At 40.3% G+C, this 23,417-nt stretch overlaps 1 long non-coding RNA gene and 1 pseudogene across 1 annotated transcript in view; one reads left to right on the forward strand and one right to left on the reverse strand.

Moving 5' to 3' along the window:
• The window catches only part of LOC139185277 (uncharacterized), a 101,771-nt gene that overhangs the window by 65,675 nt on the left and 12,679 nt on the right, over positions 1 to 23,417 (forward strand). The gene's annotated exons all lie outside the window — the stretch shown is intronic.
• LOC109564374 (large ribosomal subunit protein eL32-like) lies at positions 18,712 to 19,125 on the reverse strand (annotated as a pseudogene).

Below are 23,417 nucleotides of genomic sequence, written 5' to 3' on the forward strand. Positions count from 1 at the left end.
CCAGTATTCTTGCCTGGGAAATGCCATGGACAAAGGGGTCCGGTGGGCTACAGTCCACGGGGTTGCAAAGAGTCAGATACAATTTAGCGACTAAGCACAGCACAGCATGGAGGTGAAAGATGATATTTATTAACTGGCACAAGAGCCAAAACAGTATCATTATAAAATTAAAAAATAAATTTGGAATGGCAAGAAATAGATCTAAGGACAGGGTCAGTCAGGATCTAATCAGGAGACACAAACCACACTAGCTATTTTAACCAAGAGAGTTAAAGAATTGTTAACCCTATATCCAGTGCTCTACCACAGTCCTTGGCCCATAGCACAAGTCCAATAAATGTGGAAAGAATGAATGAATGAATGCTCACTGCCACCAATGACCCAACTCACATAGGTTTTGTTAAGGTACAGTAAGTCTAACACTGAATTGTTTGAACTGCTTTTCTACAGTTTTCTTTGAGAATGGCTTCTCCAGTACTTTTATTTGTTTTTAGTAGTCATTCTTTACACTTTGCAGTGATTAACTTGGCAAGACTTCCTTCCATGTTCATCCTGTAGCCCTGTGTAATAGGAATGGTCAGAAGAGAGAAAAAAAAAAAAAAATAATATATATATATATATATATTTGGCGTCTTTTGAAAAATTGAAAGGTGAAAATCCACTCAGACCTTACATGTAAATGTTAGAACTCAGTAGTTTTGGCTTTTAGATTTTATACAGCATTGTTTTGGTTTTGAGTATATACAATATGGCATTAGCAATATGGTTCCAACAGAGAGGAGTTAAATATACATATTATTAAAGGAGACCTGTAGCAGTCAAAGATTTCATTGATTTAATGGCAGTGGACATTATGGGCAGCAGATAGCCATCAGTGATAGCTTGATCCTGAATAGCCAAAACAGACCATATCTGAAACTTAGAACCATCATCCTCTGTATTAAGGGAGACATGGAAAAAATGAAATGGACAGACTCTGACAATAACATGAAGTGCTCACATTCTACATCATCAGTCATGAATCTTATTGATCTTATAGAATGCATTTCGAAATTTTTTCTGTGGTATTCTTTAATTCTAATATAATTCAATCCTCTTTTGTTTTTTCCTACAGTGTGATCTACATCATTTATTACTATCAATGGTACCTCCTTCTTATTCTGTGTAACATTAGTGTGTCTCGCAAGAGAAACAATAAGCAATCAGGGCTTCTTTTATGGATATTTTTTTTAATGTGTATTTTTAGTGTGGGCGGTTTTTGTATCGATTTGATGCATTCCTTCTGTTCAGGTTCAAGATAGGACTTCACTGGAGTATATAAACTGTCACAGTTAAAGCAGAGATTCATTGTTTTACCATGGTAACTTCTCACAGTATAGACTCTATTGAGTGCTGGGATTGGTTTCTCAACATGTTCAGAAGGATACCAAATCAGAAGTCGTAGTTTTCATACTGGCCTGTTTTTTTCATCTTCTTGGGATTCATATAATCCTATTGACTTTGCACTTGGAACAAACAAATGTAAATCAAGTTCTGTGGAAAATATGACCTGAACTAGGATATTTTGACATAGCAGAATACGTGCATCAAAAAAAGTCACCGTGCTCAAATATGCAGTTGCACATTAGCAACTGATAACTGAGAGAGAAAGAGAGCTAGTAAGATAAGAAGAAGTGGGGAGGAAGAAATACATGGCTGCTATTAACACCTCCTCCTCCTACCACAATTATCAGATAAAAACATTATTTCTGCTGTGAACATCATTGATACTTAGCCATGTAATTCCTTGAAGGATAGGATAGATGCACAGTCAGTTGAGCCTACTCTGTTCCCCAGCTTCCCAGATCTTGGAGGGGGAGGTGACAGCTTAGGTTCACCTCAGGACCCCTAGGCGTAGAGCTTCAAGGTAGAGGGAGCATAAACACATCTAGAACCACTGCCCACTCCCCTCTGACACATTTTCTCTTTTCTTTATCCTCTCCTGTTCTTATGCTCTTTCTAGAAAAACTTCTAAAAATTTCTCTGACCCTTGGAGATCTGGGTGTTGGCAAGCTGAGATATTTAGCGTTTCGTGGTTATCTCTCTCTGAATTCTAGGTAGCAGGGATTCATGTTACAGGAACCATATCTCAAGGTTGCCTAGTGTTGCACCACTGGTGAAGGATACACACTATCATGATGGTTTACTATTGATTTTTCTGACAGCTCCCAGACCACCTGATGGTACATCAATCACTTGTTGTCTGAGGGTCACTGCTCCAGAATGTTTGTGATCAACTATAGTTCACATTTGAGGTGAGGGCAAGAACTCCATCATGTTCACTGCTTGTATCCCAAATACCTAGAACTGTACCTGGAACTTACTCAGTGCCCAATAAATAGTATTTCTTCTCTCTTAGCTTTATTGTTTCACTAATGGAATTTAATTGGTGTGTTCAAATCTGGGGGCTCAGTGGTAAAGAATCTGCCTGCAATGCAGGAGCAGCAGGAGACACAGGTTCAACCCCTGGATCAGGAAGACACCCTGGAGGAGGAAATGGCAACCCACTCCAATATTCTTGCCTGGTGAATCCCATGAACAGAGGAGCCTGGTGGGCTACAGTCCATGTGGTCACTAAGACTCAGACACGACTGAGTGATTGAGCACATGCAAATTTAGTTTGAAAGTTCCTTGGAAGCTAGGACTATGAGAAAGCCAGCTTCCAGAGAATTCATAACTTTTACACTGTATATAAAATCCACTGAATGTTAGTTATTGAACAAAATCCAATGAGAATTTTTAAAATGTTTCTGTACTACAAATAATTTTTAATAGTTTTAGCAAGAAATATGTACTGTTAAAAATATTGACATGAGACAACTATATGGTGGCTCTTCAAAAAATTAAATATAAAACAACCATGCATGCGAACTCAGTCGTGTCCAATTCTCTGAGACCCCCTGACTGTAGCCTTTCAGGCTTTTCTGTCCATGGGATTTCCCAGCCAAGAATACTGGGGTGGATTGCCATTTCCCTCTCCAGGGTATCTCCCAAACCCAGGGATTTAACCCATTTCTCCTGCATCCCCTCCATTGGCAGGTGAATTCTTTACCACTGAGCCATCTGGGAAGCATAAAAAAAAGACCCATATGATCCAGCAATTTCACTTCTGGATATACACCCAAAAGAATTGAAAGCAGAGGCATGAATAGATATTTGTATATCAACGTTCATAGTAGCATTATCCACAACAGCCGAAAGGTGAAAGCAACTCAAATGTCGATCAACAGATGAATGGATTTTTTAAAATGTGATAGGAGCGAGCGGGCGGGCGGCGGAAAAAAAAAAAAAAAATGTGATAATACATACAATGAAATATTATTCAACTTTAAGAAGAAATGAATTTCCAACACATATTTTAATGTGATCAACCTTGAAAACATTGTGCTAAGTGAAATAAGCCAGTTACAAAAAGATGAATAATGTATGATTCCACTTAAATGAGATACTCAGAAATAGTCAAATTTAGACAGAAAGTAGAACCCTGGTTGCCAGGGACTGAGGGAACAGAAATGTGAAGAGTTCTTGTTTAATGAGTACAAAGTTTCACTTTGGAAAAATGAGAACATTTTGTATATGGATGGTGGTAATGGTTCACAATAATTAAATGTATTTAATACCACTGAACTATATACTTAGAAATGGATAAGTGTTATATAACATATATTTTACCACAATAAAAAAATAAAAGCTTTTGACAAAAATTCTTAAAGAATATTGGTCATTTAAAGTATCTGATATTGTTTTAGATCTTTATTTTGTAGCTTTGAACTATGAATAACCCTTTTTTCCAGTTGAGGGGTTCTTAATGTGTGATCTGGGGACACTTGGAGGTCTCCAATACCTTTCCAGGAAACTCATAAAGTCAAAATTATTTTCATAGTAATACAAAGATGCTATTAGTGTTTTTTTAACCTTCATTCTCTCAGGAGTAAATATTGGAGTTCTGCAGAGGTCACATGATATATGTTATCACAAAAGATGGAATTCAGAAGCAGAAACATGAATTTAACTCTATTCTATTAAGTCAGACATTAGAGAGATTTTTTATATGTGAAATAATGCCACTTTTCTCATGAAATTATTTGTTTTGGAAAATATCGTTATTTTCATAAAATAATAATATTAATATGTAATAGAATTATTTATTGTTGTTTCAGTTGCTAAGTCATGTCTGATTCTTTGCAATCCCATGGACTGCAGCATGCCAGGCTTCCCTGCCCTTCACTATCACCTAGAGTTTGCTCAAACTCATGTCCATTGAGTCAGAAATGCCATCCAACCGTCTCATCCTCTGTCACCCCCTTCTCCTCCTCCCTTCAATCTTCCCCAGCATCAGGGTTTTTTTCCAATGAGTCAGCGCTTTGCATCAGGTGGCCAAAGTATCGGGGCTTCAGCTTCAGAATCAGCCCTTCCAATGAATATTCAAGGTTGATTTCCTTTAGGGTTGATTGTTTGATCTCTATAAGTATTTTTAAATTTTCTCCATTTTAATTTCTTACATAGAAAATATAGATTGATAAAATACACATGAACAAAAGCTCTTTGGGGTTCTCAATATTTTCAAGAGTGTAAGTATTCCAAGATGCAAAAGTTTGAGAACTGCTGGTCCAGTCTATAGGGTGATCAGACTAAACCCATTAAGACGCCAGCAAACTGACATTTGTCTCCTAAAATTTTACCCATTACCTCAAGTTAATCAGGCTAATCTCCAACCTCTTCTAAATTCAGATAACCCAAATTGTCCATGAACATAAACCATTCTTTCAAATATGGGTTAAGTAATACTACTTTCCGATAAATAATTCTGAATTTGCAAACTTCTGGGCCTGACCTCATTGCAGGCCCTGGATCAAAATTCATGCCTGCACATAGAGGATGGCAATTGAATATTCTAACACAAATTAGGGGTTTGGACGATGTGTACTCTTTAATTGTGCACCTTATCTATTTTGTGGTTACTTAAATATAACCCACTAACTACAGAGTTCTTAGTCTACTTAGACATGCAATTTAAAATTCATTATCCAGCAGTATAATTCGCAAAGACTGGATAAAGACTAGTTATGCAATAGTGACATCAGAAATATAGTCACGGTTTGGGAAAGGTCACTCAGTCTTCTCTTAGTCTGTATAACCATGTTTTGCTTTCCAAAAGATCCTCAAGAAAAGATGTTTCTGATAAATGCTGAGTGAAAAGAAATCTCTTAATTATTTTGCTTTGCAGGAAATCAGGTCTTATCAAATCACCTACAGGCATAGTGGTTAAAAACTTAAACTTGGGTGGTAGACAAATATGCATTCCAGTCTCAGCTCAGATACTTAGCAGCTGTGTGACCTCAGGCAAATTGCTTATCATCTTTTAATCTCCCTTTACCTATTAGTAAAATGGAGACACTAAAACCTTTACTCAAGAAATGGTATGGACCTAACAGAAGCAGAAGATATTAAGAAGAGGTGGCAAGAATATACAGAAGAACCATACAAAAAAGATCTTCACAACCCAGATAATCATGATGGTGTGATCACTCACCTAGAGCCAGATACCCTGGAATGCGAAGTCAAGTGGGCCTTAGGAAGCATCACTACAAACAAAGCTAGTGGAGGTGATGGAATTCAAGTTGAGATATTTCAAATCCTGAAAGATGATGCTGTCAAAGTGCTGCCCTCAATATGCCAGCAAATTTGGAAAACTCAGCAGTGGCCACAGGACTGGAAAAAGTCAGTTTTCATTCCAATCCCAAAGAAAGGCAATGCCAAAGAGTGCTCAAACTACCGCACAATTGCACTCATCTCACACGCTAGCAAAGTAATGTTCAAAATTCTTCAAGCCGGGCTTCAACAGTACATGAACCATGAACTTCCAGATGTTCCAGCTGGATCTACAAAAGGCAGAGGAACCAGAGATCAAATTGCGGATCACAGAAAAAAGCAAGAGAGTTCCAGAAAATCATCTACTTCTGCTTTATTGACTATGCCAAAGCCTTTGTGTAGATCACAACAAACTGTGGAAAATTCTGAAAGAGATAGGAATACCAGACCACCTGACCTGCCTTCTGAGAAACCTGTATGCAGGTCAAGAAGCAACAGTTAGAACTCCACATGGAACAACAGACTGGTTCCAAATCAGGAAAGGAGGACGTCAAGGCTGTTTATTGTCACCCTGCTTATTTAACTTACATGCAGAGTACATTATGAGAAATGCTGGGCTGGAAGAAACACAAGCTGGAATCAAGATAGCCAGGAGAAATATCAATAACTCAGATATGCAAATGACACCACCCTTATGGCAGAAAGTGAAGAGGAACTAAAAAGCCTCTTGATGAAAGTGAATGAGGAGAGTGAAAAAGTTGGCTTAAAGCTCAACATTCAGAAAACGAAGATCATGGCATCTGGTCCCATCACTTCATGGGAAATAGATAGGGAAACAGTGGAAACAGTGTCAGACTTTATTTTTGTGGGCTCCAAAATCACTGCAGATGGTGACAATAGCCATGAAATTAAAAGACGCTTGCTCCTTGGAGGAAAAGTTATGACCAACCTAGACAGCTTATTAAAAAGCAGAGATGTTACTTTGCCAAGAAAGGTCTGTCTAGTCAAAGCTATGGTTTTTACAGTAGTCATGTATGGATGTGAGAGTTGGACTATAAAGAAAGCTGAGTGTCGAAGAATTGATGCTTTTGAACTGTAGTGTTGGAGAAGACTCTTGAGAGTCCCTTGTACAGCAAAGAGATCCAACCAATCCATCCTAAAGAAACTCAGTCCTGAATATTCATTGGAAGGACTGATGTTGAAGCTGCAACTCCAATACTTTGGCTACCTGATGCGAAGAACTGACTCATTTGAAAGACCCTGATGCCGGAAAAGATTGAAGGTGGGAGGAGAAGGGGATGACAGAGGATGAGATGGTTGGGTGGCATCACCAACATGATGGACATGAGTTTGAGTAGGCACTGGGAGTTGGTGATGGACAGGGAAGCCTGATGTGGTGCAGTCCATGGGATCGCAAAGAGTCAGACAGGACTGAGAGACTGAACTGCACTGCACTGAACTGAATACCTTTATTCACTGGATCAAGCAAGACTTAAGTAATGGGTAAAAGGGGCTTTTCAGGTGGAACTAGTGGTAAAGAACTGGCCTGCCAATGCGGAAGACGTTAAGAGTCGAGGGTTCGATCCCTGGGTTGGGAAGGTCCCCTGGAGAAGGGCATGGCAACCCTTTCCAGTATCCTTGCCTGGAGAATCCCATGGGCAGAGAAGCCTGATGGGCCACAGTCCCTAGGGTCACAAAGAGTCAGACACTGAAACAACTTAGTGCACACACACACATAATGAGTAAAGAGCAGTTAGTTCAGTGCTGGATCCATATTAAGCATCTGATCAATATTATCTACTATTTAAAATACTATTATTGGCCTCCATTACATGACTGAGCTATTTCTCATTAGAAATAAGAGACAGAAAGCCTAAAGCCTTGTTGTTATAATTTTCCCTCTTTTCTTAGGAAATGCTGAGACTGACATTTCATATTATAACACCTCTGAAATAGGGGTATGTCTTACATTGCTTGATTGACAGGATTTTTTTTTCTTAATGCTAAATAAAATAATGGTAAATCTTACGATTCATGGCATCTTAAATTCAATGATATAGAGTAATTGACCTTTCCACTCAAAAATACAAATAGCACCCAAATAATCTCCCAAAGTACACACTTTATTACTGTACTTATCATGGTATCTTATGATTCCCTCTCCCCAGCCCTCACAGGCCTACCATCTGGCACAAGGACGTCACTTAGATTGGTTGAGTCAGTGCACACATGCATGGACTTGATCTGACCTTATTCACCACTCCTCCTATGAGTCTCTGAAAAAAATGTAGCCAAGGGAAGTCTATTTCCCTTTTCTCGGAATCCAACAGTAATTACAAAGTGTTGATGTTGCTTATACTTGTTTCATGCTTGTGAACTTCACCTACCCAACTATAATGTAAGCATCTCAAGATAAGGACTGTCTGAGTCAGATAAGTGGTTTGCCTTCCCTACAGGGCTGGTGATATGGCATATACTTAGTGATCAATTGCCTAAAGGGTTTTTTGGATTGGTTTTTTTTTTTTAACACTATATAAGGATATATGCCTGAATTTCTGCGAATCTGACTTCCTTAGAATTTTGAGCAGGGAATTTTTAAAAAATTCCTTCGGGGATTCCCTGGCAGCCCTGTGATTAGGACTCTGTACTCTCACTGCACAGCCAGGTTCAACCCATGGCTGGGAAACTAAGTTCCCACAAGCCATGCAGTGTGGCCAAATAAAACAAAACATGTAAACTGTTGGATCTCTTAAAAATTCCCTTCACTTCTCTGACAATTCAAACTACTTAGAATTTCCTTCTCTACCACTTACTGGTTGTTAACGGACGTTTTGTCTATTGATCAGAAGAGACAAACCTACATTGAAAGAATAGCAAACTGCAGAAAAGATGGTCAGTGGCATAGCTGATGTTGGTGTATCACTCACAGACCTTCTTATCACTTTTGATCACTTCTGGGGTATGTTTCCTAACTTATGTTTGCTTTGCTTCCAAACAAGCTGCTTTGTTTATATTTGCAGAAATGTTGCCCAGGGAAAACAGTAGCCATTGATTGATTGGTGCCCACCTCTTCTGCCTCAAGGCTGGGTAAACCCTGGGGTATAATTTATGCTTCAGAGTTCCTCACAAGATCAAGCTAAGCCCAGGGCTTCAGGAAACATGGGCACTGGCACCCCTGCTTAATTACTTTCCCCTACCCCATCCTACTTCCTCTACACCTTTACAAAGGGGTGTCTTTGAGACAAATAGGACCTGAATTTAATAGTGTCTGAGTTTTTCCATAAAAATAATGGGGGAAAAGTTCTGAGTTATGTGATTTAAAAGTTTACAGTGTAGTAAATCCTTATTTTTCATCCTATGTGTATATTCTTGAGACTCACAATGAACAATAGTATAAAATTGATCCTTGGCTTTCTGTGCACCAATGCCAAACAGAAATACACAGACAGACTTATGATGAAAGAAAGAGTGACTTTATTTCTTTGCCAGGCAAAGAGGAAACACAGTATGCTGAAGCCTCAAGAACTGTGCCCTCTTACCTGGGGAATAGGGAGAGGTCTACAGGCAGAGGATCAAGGCAGTGACAGGCTTGCATTCTTCTGATAGGTTGGTGGTGAAGTAAGAGTTCCAAAGAATAGCAAGGAGAGATAAGAAAGTCTTCTTAAGTGAACAATGCAAAGAAATAGAGGAAAACAATAGAATGGGAAAGACTAGAGATGTCTTCAAGAAAATTAGAGATACCAAAGGAACATTTTATGCAAAGATAGGCACAATAAAGGACTGAAATGGTAAGGACCAAGCAGAAGCAGAAGAAATTAAGAAAAGGTTACAGAAGAACTACACTAAAAAAGGTCTTAATGACCTGGATAATCACAGTGGTATGGTCAGTCGCCTAGAGCCAGACATCCTGGAGTGTGAAGTCAAGTGGGCCTTAGGAATCACTACTATGGACAAAGCTAGTGGAGGCGATGGAATTCCAGTTGAGCTATTTCAAATCCTAAAAGATGATGCTGTGAAAGTGCTGCACACAAAATACCTGCAAATTTGAAAAACTCAGCAGTGGTCACAGGACTGGAAGGGTCAGTTTTCATTTCAATCCCAAAGAAGGGCAATGCCTAACAATGTTCAAACTACTCACAATTGCACTCATTTCACATGCTAGCAAAGTAATACTCAAAATCCTTCAATCTAGGCTTCAGCAGTATATGAACCAAGAACTTCCAGATGTCCAAGCTGTATTTAGAAAAGGCAGAGGAACCAGAGATCAAATTGCCAACATCCATCAGACATAAAAAAAGCAAGGCAATTCCAGAAAAGCAGAAAGACTTCTACTTCATTGACTATGCTAAAGCCTTTAACTGTGTGGATCACAACAAACTGTGGAAAATTCTTAAAGAGATGGGAATGCCAGACCACCTTACCTCCTGAGAAACCTGTATGCAGGTCAAGAAGCAACAGTTAGAACCAGACATGGAACAATGGACTGGTTCCAGATTGGGGAAGGAGTACATCAAGGCTGTATATTGTCACCCTCCTTATTTAACTTATATACAAAGTACATCATGCTAAATGTCAGGCTGGATAAAGTTCAAGCTGGAATCAAGATTGCTGGGAGAAATATCAATAATCTCAGATACGTGGATGACACCACCCTAATGGCAGAAAGCAAAGAGGAACTAAAGAGCCTCTTGATGAAGGTGAAAGAGGAGAGTGAAAAGCTGGCCTAAAACTCAACAATCATAAAACAAAGCTATGGCATCCTGTCCCATCACCTCATGGCAAATAGATGGGGAAACAATGGAAATGGTGACAGACTTTATTTTCTTGGGCTCCAAAATCACTGTGGAAGGTGACTGCAGCCAGGAAATTAAAAGACGCTTGCTCTCTGGAAGAAAAACTGTGACAAACCTAGAGAGCATGTTAAAAAGCAGAGACATCATTTGGCTGATAAAGAAAGGTCTGTTAGTCAAAACTATGGTTTTTCCTGTAGGCATGTATGATGTGACAGTTGAACCATCAAGAAGGCTAAGTGCCAAAGACTGGATGCTTTCAAACTGTGGTGCTGAAGAAAACTCTTGAGAATCCCTAGGACAGCAAGGAGATCAAACCAGTCAATTCTAAAGGAAATCAGTCCTGAATATTCATTGGGAGGACTGGTGCTGAAGCTGAAGCTCCAAAACTTCAGCCACCTGATGTGGAGAGCCAACTCGTTGGAAAAGACCCTGATGCTGGGAAAGATAGAGGGCAAGAGAAGAAGTTGGCAACAGAGGATGAAATAGTTGTATGGCATCACTGATTCAATGGACATGAGTATGAACAAACTCCAGGAGATAGTGAAGGGCAGGGAAGCCTAGAGTACTACAGTCCATGGGGTCACAAAGAGTCAGACATGACTGAGTGACTGAAGGACAACAAAAAACACAACCTGGGAGTCTCTCTGCCCTGCCCTTTAGGAGGACACATTCTGCCCTGAGCAGATAATAGGTATCAGGAAACAAGAGGACAGCAAACATTAAGAACTAACCAAATGGCATTTCACAATCAATTCTATTTTATTTAGAAGTGATATTTTTCTAATTTTATTTTTTTATAATATCTGGCTCTTTTGCTGAGCTTCTCATGGCTTTTGGAAACTAAAACAGTAATGCAAAGTGAGTTTTCTGTTCGTGAGTCTAAGCTTGCTCTGCTCTCCGTGCACAACAGGCCATATAACAGAGAGGGAGTGTTGAGGCAAGGAATATGATTTTTTTCGTAAAGCTAAGTGACCAAGAAGATGGCAGACTAATTCTCAAAATAAACATTGTGTTGGGTCTGGATGCCAGGTTGTTTTGTAGAACAGAGAGGGGGAGGAGTTGAGGAAGTAAAGAAAATGGCCTATTATCTTGCAAATCTCTCCTGGACTGGCCAACTTTGGGGATGTTTTAATGTCTTTTACAGGGTTATCTCCCTGTGAGCTAAAAAAAAGCCACTTTAACAGTCATGTACAGGGGCAGGGTTCCCTGAGATAGGCCATTAAGTATGACTATAATTACAAAAGCAATGACAAGCAAAGATTAAAGTCAAGGAAACAGATCCAACACAGCCAGAATTGACTCTTCTCTGCAACAGATCCACATTTTGATAAAATGCTACTAGATCACAAAACAGAAATGCATCCTCTAATAGGCTCCAAGTCCTCTCTCGTTGTGTCTCATAATATAATAGTCTTCCTTTAGCCATGGTTTACTTTACCTGTGGTTAACCAAGATCAGAATATATTAAATGGAAAATTACAGAAATAATCCATAATTTTTATGGGCACGATTCTGAGTTGTGTGATGAAATACTGTGCTATCTTGTTCCATCCACCTGTTCCATACACCTGGGATCCAAACTATCCCTTTATCCAGTATATCCTTGGAGTATACACTACCCACTGGTTAGGAAAAAAACAAAAATAGCATACATAAGGTTTGGTACTATCTGCAGTTTCTGTCACCCACTGTGGGCCTTGGATGGTATCCCTGTGAATAAGAGAGGGAACTACTGTACTCTGGAGTGTCAGAAACAAACTTCAGTGTCGTGATCCACGAGCGGGTTGGAAAAGAATTTTCAGACATGAGACAGAATGAGGGGAAATAAAGTTTATTAGAGTGGGAGACACTGTTAGAACAGCAGGCCAGTTCAAGGGAGAGCCAACGTTGAACACGGGTCCTTAGTCCATTTTTGTAGCCTGGGTACGAGGAGCGGACAGGGGTCTTGTGGGTCATTTGCTGATTGGATGAGGCAGGTATACTGGGTGGGGAAGAGTAAGGCAAATACCTTCTCCCTGTGGGGCGGGAAAGGAGACAGGTTATACTGCTCAGGAGGACCTGAAATCCACTTTTAGTTACAACATGGGGGAGGGAAGGACGATAAGGGTCTGGTTTTTTTGGTTCCTGCATTCCAAGACTTTCCTTGTTTTTTTCTGTTCTTTTGTTCTTGGGACACCACATTCAGGATCTGTTTTAGTGACTGGAATAGTTATACAATATTGTACAGTTTGGCAGGCAGTTTCAAAAATCTGTTTCTGAATTTCTTCAAAGCTCTTAGATGTGGTAGCTGAAAGTGTCAGTTCAGTTCAGTTCAGTCGCTCAGTCGTGTCTCTTTGCGACCTCACGGACTGCAAGTGTGGATGGTGATGACTGAGTCTGAATTCTTGTTCTTCTGCTTCTTCTATGGCATGCAGCAAGTTGTTTACTCTTCCTGAGCTCCAGTTTTATTTCCTTAATAAGACTGTTAAAAAGAAATGAATGAGATAATATGTATTCAGTTGGGCAACTGTCTGAGATGTTAATTTATATATTGTTCAGGTTGCTATAGGTATTTCTGCCTCCCCAGTACAAAGAAAGCAACCAATTCTGCCTCAGGGAGTAGTTATCAGCTTTAATGTTGCAGGATCAAAATTTAAAGTTTTCTGATACTCTGAACAAAACCTTTGGTCTAATCTTGAAGGTGATATAGCTGGATTGCTCCAGGTGGCAGGAGTCATCAAGGGTTAGGAGAAGTGGACCAACACTGGAGAGAAAGCTATTTGGGAGACACCTCCTCACATTTAGAAGAGATTTCAAAACAGTCAGGGGCATGTGGTCTCTTCCCATAGGGTAGCAGGATCCAGGGCCCCTGATGGTGGCCAGCTTGTTACAAAATTGTGTCAAGATAGAATGACAGAGGAGAAGGAAATGGCAACCCACTCCAGTGTTCTTGCCTGGAGAATCCCAGGGACGGGGGAGCCTGGTGGGCTGCTGTCTATGGGGTTGCACAGAGTTGGACACGACTGAAGTGACTTAGCAGCAGCAGCAAGAAGCCATATAGTTAATTTTCAGTACATAGACTCATATACACCTACTTTCTTTAAAAAATAGTTATACATTTGGTTATGCAACATTAATTTTTTCCTACAAATTTACATTATCTCTTCTAATGCCTCCTCATTTTCTATAATATGGATGTGCCATTATTTAACTTTTCCCTTGTTGCAGAATGTTTACATTGTGTCTGAGTTTTCACTCCTAATGAATTGAACAACTTTGTTCATCTTAAGTGATAGCCTTGGGCAAATGTTTCTGTAGGAGTGATTGTTAAAGGTAGACCTGTTTGATCAAGGAGAATATACATTTAATATGTTGAGATTTAATGTCTGTGGTTATTTAAAAATGTGTACATTAAAATTAAAATATATGGCATAGTGGGATACTTCTGGCAAAAATCACTTACCTTTTTTATGAATTTGCAGATATTTATCACTATAATATGAAATTGAGTAGAGACAATAGTAAATGTTCCAATACCACATTTTGAAAATAACTCACCTGTTTTCTAGGTTGCTTTGCCTTATTGATTACTATGAATCTAAAATTAGAAAATTTCATAAACAAAGGTATGACTTGTCCTGTATTAAAATTTTGGAAGTAATTATCAAGTTGTGAATTACAACAAAAGTTTTTATGGCCTTTTGAAACATTAAATATGCTTTGAAAATCTACAGATATGTGTATAATTTACCTAATATGTAACTATAAATTCCTTTTTATAAAGAAAAAAAAAAAAAGATAGAATGACAGAACCTATTTTCTTGAACAGATTCTCAGCTTGATTTATAATTTAAAGATATTTAACGTAGGATATATGAACTTCCTCCATTTGTATTCCATATTTAATATTTATATTTATTTTTTTATTTTTGGCTGTGCTGGGTCTTTGTTGCTTTGTACAAGCTTTTAGTTGTGGTGAGCGGGGGCTATTCTTCATTGTGGCGCACGGGCTTCTCATGGTGGCTGGTGGTTTCTCTTGTTGCAGAGCACAGGCTCAAAGGCCTTTGGGCTGCAGTATTTTGCAGCATACAGGCTTAGCTGATCCAAGGCATGTGGAATCTTCCCAGACCAGGGATCAAGCCTGTGTCCCCTGCATTGGCAGGTGGATTCACATCCACTACAGCACCAGGGAAGTCCCTCCATTTGTATTTTAGTCCTGTGTGTGTGCTAAGTCACTTCAGTTGTGTCTGACTCTGTGCAACACTATGGACTGTAGCCTGCCAAGCTTCTCTGTCCTTGAGATTCTCTAGGCAAGAATATTGGAGTAGGTTGCCATTTCCTCCTCCAGGGGATCTTTGTGACCCAGGGATGGAACCAGTGTCTCTTATGTATCCTGTATTGGCAGGCAGGTTCTTTACCACTAGTGCCACCTGGGAAGCATTCTTGTCCTAGCCCCTGTAAGTATTAGGGGTGGCCTGGGGCAGGAACCATAAGGACTTAGATCATGAACATCCAACAGTGATAGCTAATGGGTCTGAAGACCAGAGGGCTTATCTCAGAATATTATGCAGTGTGTAGGACCCTGGGATGGTATATGTATGTATGCTTAGCTGCTCAGTCGTGTCCTACTCTTTGCAACACCACGGACTGCAGCCTGTCAGGCTCCTCGGTCCATGGGCGTTCTCCAAGCAAGAATACTAGAGTGGGTTGCCATACCCTCCTCCAGGGGATCTTCCCAACCCAGGGATCAAACCCAGGTCTTCCTTATTGCAGGCAGATTCTTTACCGTCTGAACTACCAGGGAAGCCCTGGGATGGTATCAATTCAGTTCATTTCAGTTGCTCAGTTGTGTCCGACTCTTTGCAACCCCATGAATCGCGGCAAGCCAGGCCTCCCTGTCCATCACAAACTCCCGGAGTCCACCCAAACTCATGTCCATTGTGTCAGTGATGCCATCCAACCATCTCATCCTCTGTCATCCCCTTCTCCTCCTGCTCTCAATCTTTCCCAGAATCAGGGTCTTTTCAAATGAGTCAGCTCTCCGCATCAGGGGGCCAAAGTATTGGAGTTTCAGCTTCATCAGTCCTTCCAATGAACACCCAGGACTGATCTCCTTTAGGATGGACTGGTTGGATCTCCTTGCCGTCCAAGGGACTCTCAAGAGTCTTCTCCAACACCACAATTCAAAACCATCAATTCTTCTGCACTCAGCTTTTTTTTATAGTCCAACTCTCACATCCATACATGACTACTGGAAAAACCATAGCCTTAACTTGTCTCTGCTTTTTAATATGCTCTCTAGGTTGGTCATAACTTTCCTTCCAAGGAGCAAGCGTCTTTTAATTTCATGGCTGCAGTCACCATCCGCAGTGATTTTGGAGCCCAGAAAAATAAAGTCAGCCACTGTTTCCACTGTTTCCCCATCTACTTGCCATATATTTCCACTGTTTCCCCATCTTTTTGCCCCATTTTTAACTGATGGGACCGGATGCCATGATCTTAGTTTTCTGAATGTTCAGCTTTAAGCCAACTTTTTCACTCTCCTCTTTCACTTTCATCAAGAGGCTCTCTAGTTCTTTTTCACTTTCTGCCATAAGGGTGGTGTCATCTGCATATCTGAAGTTATTGATATTTCTCCCGGCTATCTTGATTCCAGCTTGTGCTTCCTCCAGCCCAGCATTTCTCATGATGTACTCTACATGTAAGTTAAATAAGCAAGGTGACAATATACAGCCTTGACATACTCCTTTTCCTATTTGGAACCAGTCTGTTGTTCCATGTCCAATTCTAACTATTGCTTCCTGACATGTATACAGGTTTCTCAGGAGGCAGGTCAGGTGGTCTGGTATTCCTATCTCTTTCAGAATTTTCCACAGTTTATTGTGATCCACACAGTCAAAGGCTTTGGCATAGTCAATAAAGCAGAAACAGATGTTTTTCTCTTGCTTTTTCGAGGATCCAGCGTATGTTGGCAATTTGATCTCTGGTTCCTCTGCCTTTTCTAAAACCAGCTTGAACATCTGGAAGTTCACGGTTCACATATTGCTTAAGCCTGGCTTGGAGAATTTTGAGCATTACTTTACTAGCATGTGAGATGAGTGCAATTGAAAGTGGAGAGTGAAAAAGTTGGCTTAAAGCTCAACATTCAGAAAACAAAGATCATGGCATCTGGTCCCATCACTTCATGGGAAATAGATGGGGAAACAGTGGAAACAGTGTCGGACTTTATTTTTGGGGGCTCCAAAATCACTGCAGATGGCGACTGCAGCCATGAAATTAAAAGATGCTTGCTACTTGGAAGGAAAGTTATGACCAACCTAGATAGCATATTGAAAAGCAGAGACATTACTTTGCCAAGAAAGGTCTGTCTAGTCAAGGCTATGGTTTTTCCAGTGGTCATGTATGGATGTGAGAGTTGGACTGTGAAGAAAGCTGAGCACCGAAGAATTGATGATTTTGAACTGTGGTGTTGGAGAAGACTCTTGAGTGTCCCTTGGACTGCAAGGAGATCCAACCAGTCCATTCTAAAGGAGATCAGCCCTGGGTGTTCTTTGGAAGGAATGATGCTAAAGCTGAAACTCCAGTACTTTGGCCACCTCATGCAAAGAGTTGACTCACTGGAAAAGACTCTGATGCTGGGAGGGATTGGGGACCGGAGGAGAAGGGGACGACAGAGGATAAGATGGCTGGATGGCATCACCGACTCGATGGCCGTGAGTCTGAGTGAACTCCAGGAGTTGGTGATGGACAGGGAGGCCTGGCGTGCTACGATTCATGGGGTCGCAAAGAGTCGGACACGACTGAGCAACTGAACTGAACTGAATAAATTATATTCCCCCAAAAGTAAACATGACATGTCCTGAATTTCTCATCTCCCTAAACCTAAGTAGCTCAGAAGCAGATTTAACTTCATTTAAAACAAAATAGGGGCTGGATTTTTTCCTGTCTTTCCCCCTGCTTTGTCCCTAGCACCTAGAACAGTGCCAATACACTTTGTTGAATGAGTGGATTCTTGCTTCCAGTGCCAAGGACCAGTCTCACACCTGTCACACTGTGTAAAGCTCCTGGTTTTGTGCTGTCATATATTCGGTGTCAATGCTAGGTACTCATTTTTGCCAAATAACACAAGATACCTATTTGTATCTGATGTGTCAGATGAGCCTAGAACACCCTGTTTATTTATTAAATCATTTGAGCAACTTTAGCACTGTCTGTTATGCCCAGAAAACTAAGGACTCTGCCTGCCAGTTTCCCTCACTCCTTTCCTATTGAAAGTGCTCATCCCACTTATTTGATGGAGCCTCTATCATAAATCCAGGATTTCTGGGTCCTGTATGTGAAACCAGTTCTGTCTCAGAGACCAGAGCCTTAGGGTTCTAGATCCTTCTCCATCTATATGCAACTTTTCTGCTCTTCAGAGTATAATTCTGTTCATTGGTTGTGCCTACATTTAATATAGTATCTGCCTTCTCTCCCATCCCAGATGTAATCCCAGAGTTAGAAATTCCCTTACCAACATCATCAGATGACTGCACAAGAGATACTCTTTGATCTCTGGGCCAGAAAGTGATGCCTCTACTGTCACTCTTCAGGACAATTTATTTAGGGAAGAGTTACAGAATGAGCAAATCCATCTAAAACCAACTTTCTTTCTTGGCAGCTGAGGACTGAAGGGTATTGTTTTAAAAGCCATCTTTAAGGCTCCAGGTAACTCTATGTTTTTCGGCTTCTGCTATCTATAGAGAATACACTTTCTCTCAGAGGACTAAAATATCATATGGTCTCTACCCTGTTGTTGGGGTATAGTTGTAACCACAGCTAGAATTTTATTAGTCTGAGTTTGATCTTTTCCTGTGTGTGTTCACTAGCTTAGTGATTTAACTGTTCTGAAATTACCAGAACCAAGCTCAGTAAGCTCCTGATTTGTACACTTGGAGGCTCCTTACAGGGTAAGAGCTGTGCTTTTTGGTTCTGCATCCCTAGCACTTTAGTACCCTGCCTGGAATGTAGTATTGTTCCATGAAATCACTCCTAGAGATAGACTCTGTCAAGAACTGTAAAGGGTCTGAGTTTTACCCTACTTGCAAGTTAAAAAGTTAGCCTGTCACAGTCTCATGGATGCTACTAGAAGTCATAAGACTCCTGAATCAGAGAGAAAGTAGCTAGTAGCATCTGCCTCTTTAAGTTGGTTCCCCAAGACCTAGTTTTCAGAGGGTGATGGAAATAGGGCCACTTAGCATCTGTACATGAAGAACTCTGAGCTTAGGGAATCAGAATCTTTGTTTTCCTTTGCAGAATTGTTATGGCTTTACATAACCAAATAAAACTCACACATGAGCTCTCTCTTCATTTCTTCACTGTGCCTCCTGGCATTGGGATTGGTGACTCACGCCAGCTGGGCTGCTCTTTCCATGATGGCTTTGAGGTTCTTGAAGGAAATGTGAGTCATCTCAGCACAGTAAAATTTGTTGCACATCAGAAGCACTTCCAGCTTTGTGATGTTACAGACCAGAAACTTCTAGAAGCCACTAAGCAGCGTGTGCTTCATTTTCTTGTTGCTACCATGACCAATCTTGGGCATCAAGATCTGGCACTTGAATCTTCTCTGTACCCTGTGGTCAATGTCTCTGGGTTTCTGCCAGTTACGCTTAATTTGGATATATCAGGCTGACTGGTGCTGGATGAAATTCTTGGTCTTCTTTTGGATGAGTTGGGGCTTCATAAAGTGTCTGAAAGCAGTCGTGATGCCTGGTTGGAGATGGAAGCTACCTCCTCAGAACCTTTTATAATGGGTAGTCAACATGCCTACCCTTTACTCCAGAAGGACACATTATTGCCATCAAACATTCTTGAAAAGGTAGTCTGGGACAAGGTGCAGTCAGTGCCTCATTTATAAGACATGCAGAGATGGCAGTGGCCCTTGGAGAAACATCTCAAGAGATGGTTGAAGAAGCATGTGTAGGGCTCCGGGTCCCTGTCTCCGCCGCCGCCGTCCGCGCCTCTCGCCGCTGGCCCGCCCCGGCCCGGCCCGCGCCCCTAAAAAAAAAAAAAAAAAGAGATGGTTGAAGTGAGACAGAGGTAGCAGCAGTATGAAGTTCACTTGCTCTTGCCCACCCCAATCTCAGAGCCTCCAAGAGCAAGCAATTTTTCCAGTGTTTCTGAAAAAAGAAACACTCTGTTTCTTCTGCCTTCTACTTCTTTGGTAGGCCAATACTCTCTGCCTTGAATGCCTTTACCTATGTAAATATTATTCATCCTTCCAGATCAGAGTGAAACCCCAGGTCTCCTGTAAAGCATTCCCTGACCAGCCCAACTCACAGTGATTTCTTCTCCAATATTATAGAGTGATTATCATTATCTATATCAATCATATTGACACTTAGGAAGTAATAATAATATCAACAGCTCTAACATTTGTGCATCATTTTATGTTTTACAAAGTATTTTTACACAAAGCATTCCCTTTGACTTTCATAGCAATTTAAGAGACATGCATTGAAACATGTATATTATCATATGTGAAACGGATCGCTGGTCCAGTTTCAATGCGTGAGATAGGTGCTCAGGGCTGGTGCACTGGGATGACCCAGAGGGATGGGATGGGGAGGGAGTTGGAAGGGGGGTTCAGGATGGGGGACACATGTACCCCCGTGGCAGATCCATGTCAATGTATGGCAAAACCACTACAATATTGTAAAATAATTAGCCTCCAAATAAATTTATATTTTAAAAAGAGACATACAAAGGAAAATACTGTATTTTCAATTTACAGATAAGGAAAGGCAGAAATTCAGAAATGTGCCCAAGATTACCTAGTTAATAAACAGGTCATCAGATTTAGCATTAGTTTCCAGGTTCATAATGGCTGCACCATGCCATTTCTTGTTGCTCTTTAAACCCTCAAATGAATTTATTTCACACAATGTTAAGTCTCAGAGAGACTTGATAGTTTCCCTCCAGTCAAAGAGTAGAGGAAGAGATTAGAGTTACAGCGGAGTCTAGTGGCTAAGAATCCTGAGTCAGACAAAACTGCTGTGGCAATTTCTTGGGGTCACCAGGTTTCCTTGCCTTCCAGAACACAGAGCTAAACCACATTTCCCAGGTTCCCTTGCATCCTAGATTTCTATCAGACTTGGTTCTAGCCCATGGGACGTGGGCAGAAGAAATGTCACTACCTCTAGGTCTGACCTTGAAACATCCTATTCAATCTTCTACGCTCTCTCTCCATCACTCCAGGCTGATTTATGGTGAAGAGATCTTGAAGCTACAACATGCTTAAGTCACAGGATGGAAGGGGCCTGTGTATATGAGTCACTGGTTAGAGGTGAGCTGCCTAAGAGAGCCATCTAATGAGGACCATATACACTGCACTTTGCCCCAAACAAGAAACATTTATTGTGTTACGTTGCTTATGATTTGGGGATTGCTAATACACTTGGGATTAAAATCCAGTACTGCAATCTACCAGTCTGGCGTGACCTTCTGTGTGGTACTTAGCCTTTATTTACCCATTTTTAAGATAGAAATAATAACAGTACATATCTTATAGAATGCTTCTGAGAATCAAATGAGAGAACACATGCAAAGGACTAAACACAGTGTCTGGCATAGTATAAATACTATTTAATCAATAAGTATTAACTTTTCATGTTATTATTTCTAACACATTTTCTGCTGGTTCCTAGCAAAATTTTGAATTTCTGTCTTTCCAACTTGTCTTAGAAAAGACAGTCCGTCCTCTCACTCTGATTACTTTATGATAATGAGAATGAGAATGGCTCAGGGTTAGTCAGGGTTAGAGTCAGTCTGCCCACAGACCTCATTTTCTAGGTGTCCTGCCAATCCATTCTTTCCTGCCCCTATGGATTTAAAAGCAGGGGGAAGGGAAGTCACCTGGTTGCCTAGTGGTTAGAATTCCAGGCTTTCACTACTATGACCTGGGTTCAATCCCTGGTTGGGGAACTGAGATTCCACAGGCCACTTGACAAATATATATATATACACACACAAATTATAAAGCTATTTCCATTTGAAAAAATAAAAATCTTCTGAAACTTTCTGAAGATCATACTAGAAATACATATTTCTAACTAAAGGTGAAATTTGATAATTCTTAGTCTTAATATTCACAACAATTTCATCAGTTGTGTGGTTGGGTCATTTAAAACGATACAACTAAATCTTTGAAGTCAAAAAATTCTGTTCTTTGGGTGATAAGGATGTGTCAGTGTAAATTCATCAGTTGTAATAAATGCATGACTCTGATGGGAATTCCCTGGTGGTTCAATGGTTTGGACTCCAGGTTTGGACTCCAGGCCCAGGTTCCATCCCTGGTCGTCATGCAAGCTCTGCAATGTAGCCAAAGTGGAAAAAAAAGTATGACTCTGGTGAGGGATGTTCATAACAGGAGAGGCCAATCATGTGTGGAAGCATGGGGTATATGGGAACTCTCTGTAACTTTCCACTCAATTTTGCTGTGAACACAAAATTACTCTAAAAAATAACATTCTAGTCACCATTACTGAATTGAACTTATCATTGTAAATACTTTCTCTAATGGGATAATTATGTTATTAAAAAGACATTACCAGAGTTTTGTCTTGAGGTGCTTGGCACAGAGTATTCCCAGTACATTTTTTTTTTCTCTAGTTGGTGACAACATAAACTGAAGTACAGATTGAGCCACCTCTCTGACACTTGGGAAGCTGCTGACAGGACAGATGAAGGCCTGTCATGGTTGATTTCATTTTATGACGTGTAAATGTGTCCAGCCCACCCACAGCAATTCAGGGAATTAAAAAAGGATCCCAGGGGTATGCAGCAAGAACACTTCTTGCATGATCAGATTGGGAAGGTAAAGAGCGCTTCTTTGAAGATTATGCTTAATGGCCCAGGGTTAAATATAGGCCATAGGATAAAGAGCACTTTTCATCCACCCTCCTGTCAATTATCCTGTTGCTTGCTCTCATCTTGTCTCCTGAGCAAGGAAACATGGGAAAAGTTATAGGCTCTGAAATCAGTCAGCCTTGATTCAAATTCCAGCTTGACACCTTGGCCAGATTTTAACTTTTCAGACATTTGCTTTACTCATCTGTAAAATAAGAATACCATAGCACTAACCAATGGTGAGTATCTAGGAATTTTTTTGTGCTTTGCTGTTGAAAGATTAAGAACAAGATTTTGTTATAAATTTGGAATAAGGAAAGTATACCAATCCAAAAAATCCCAAGGGACTAATCACAAGGCTGGTAACAGGATATTTGAGTACAAATAATCAATTTCTCGATTTCCCCAACCTCTCCTTAACCCCTTCACCCTTCTAATACTAAAAGTTATACACACTGGTTTGGAATATGAAATATTTTATCAAAATATACTCATTTTCCATGTTTTTAAGGAACTATCATCTTGGGATTGCTGGTGGTTTTTTCCCAGTTGTTTACCATTAAACAGAAAGCCTATTGAGATATTTATAAACCCATTAAATTTGAAAAGTCATTTCTATTTTCTTTTTTTTTCCTGGCTATTTTCATTTTAAAACTGATTTACCATACAGTCTTATTCTAAGAAAAACTTTCAATGTGCTTACATAAAATATTCTGAAGTTATAATTTAATACACTTTTATCTGGTCCAAGTGCTAAGAGGTTTAGTCCAGTCCAGGTTAATCTGTGTTCCACAAAGCACAGTGGTTCAATTCTGGACCTAAGGAAGGTTTGATCTAAAACTTTGGCACTCTCTACCAGCTCAGAGAGATTCAAAGCCTTGGTTTGGCCTAGAATTGAACTAGTCCCTCCGGAAATCTCCAATGAGAATTTACCTAAAAGAAGATAACATCAGACCGCGGTCTAAGTCAGGAATGAGAATTTTTAACTTTGATGCGTTCTACCTTCATTATTTTATTTATTTATTTGGCTGCACAGCATGAGGGATCTTAGTTCCCCGACTTGGGATAGAATCCAAGCCCCTTGCGTTAGAAGCATGGAGTCTTAACGACTGGACTGCCAGGGAAGTC

The sequence above is a fragment of the Bos indicus genome, chromosome 10 (genome assembly GCF_029378745.1).
Source record: "Bos indicus isolate NIAB-ARS_2022 breed Sahiwal x Tharparkar chromosome 10, NIAB-ARS_B.indTharparkar_mat_pri_1.0, whole genome shotgun sequence".
Classification (NCBI taxonomy): domain Eukaryota; kingdom Metazoa; phylum Chordata; class Mammalia; order Artiodactyla; family Bovidae; genus Bos; species Bos indicus.